Genomic DNA, 869 nt, shown 5'->3' with positions numbered 1-869 from the left:
TATAGTATTTAAGTCGAAAAATGAATTAATTAACAGATCTGTAAATGATAAAATAATATTTGGCAAATTAATAGGGCGTGCCCGTCTCTTTTTCTTTTTCTTCTTATTTCTTTCAGTGAAAGAAAAGGGACGGGTCAATTCATGCAGTAATCTTTTACGAAGACGACGTGATTTAGCCCATATCTAAATGTTTTATGCAAGATGATTTCACTTTTTTTTTAGATTTTGATGTTTAGCTAAACGAATTTTTAGAGTCATATATAAATACACATGCACATACCGTGTGTGTGTGTGTGCGCGTGCGTGCGTGACTGTGTGTGGCGTGCGCGCGCGCGCGCTGAAAGTATGCATATATCTTAAATATGCATGTATATTTATACATAATTAAACAGAAATCATAATATGTGTAAATTCCATAAATTCAATTTTGATGCTAGAAATACGAGAAAATGGAAATGAATGTATTCAAATAATACGCAATGTCGTAGTGATGTTAAATTGATGTAAAATTCAGTGTAATTCGTCAAATATTATTTTCCAGTTTAAATGATTTTATATTCATCTTATCATAATAATTGAGTATTACTTGAGTAATCGGGGCAATTGCGACATAACGTGTGTTTATAAATATTGTAAAGATTTTTGACAAAATACCAAAGGAACAGTAATGGAACATTATAGTAATTACAAAGTTGCTGAAACACAATGATCGCTTGTTCACAGCAATCATTATAAAATCATCATTATAAAATTATAAAAATTTCAATGATTGATTTTATTTTTAAGAAATATTCTAGGAATGCCACACACACACACACACACACACACACACACACACACACACACACACACACACACACACACACACA

The sequence above is a fragment of the Trachymyrmex cornetzi genome, unplaced genomic scaffold (assembly GCF_001594075.2).
Source record: "Trachymyrmex cornetzi isolate Tcor2-1 unplaced genomic scaffold, Tcor1.1 scaffold358, whole genome shotgun sequence".
NCBI lineage: Eukaryota > Metazoa > Arthropoda > Insecta > Hymenoptera > Formicidae > Trachymyrmex > Trachymyrmex cornetzi.
Note: the sequence above shows the minus strand (reverse complement) of the source record.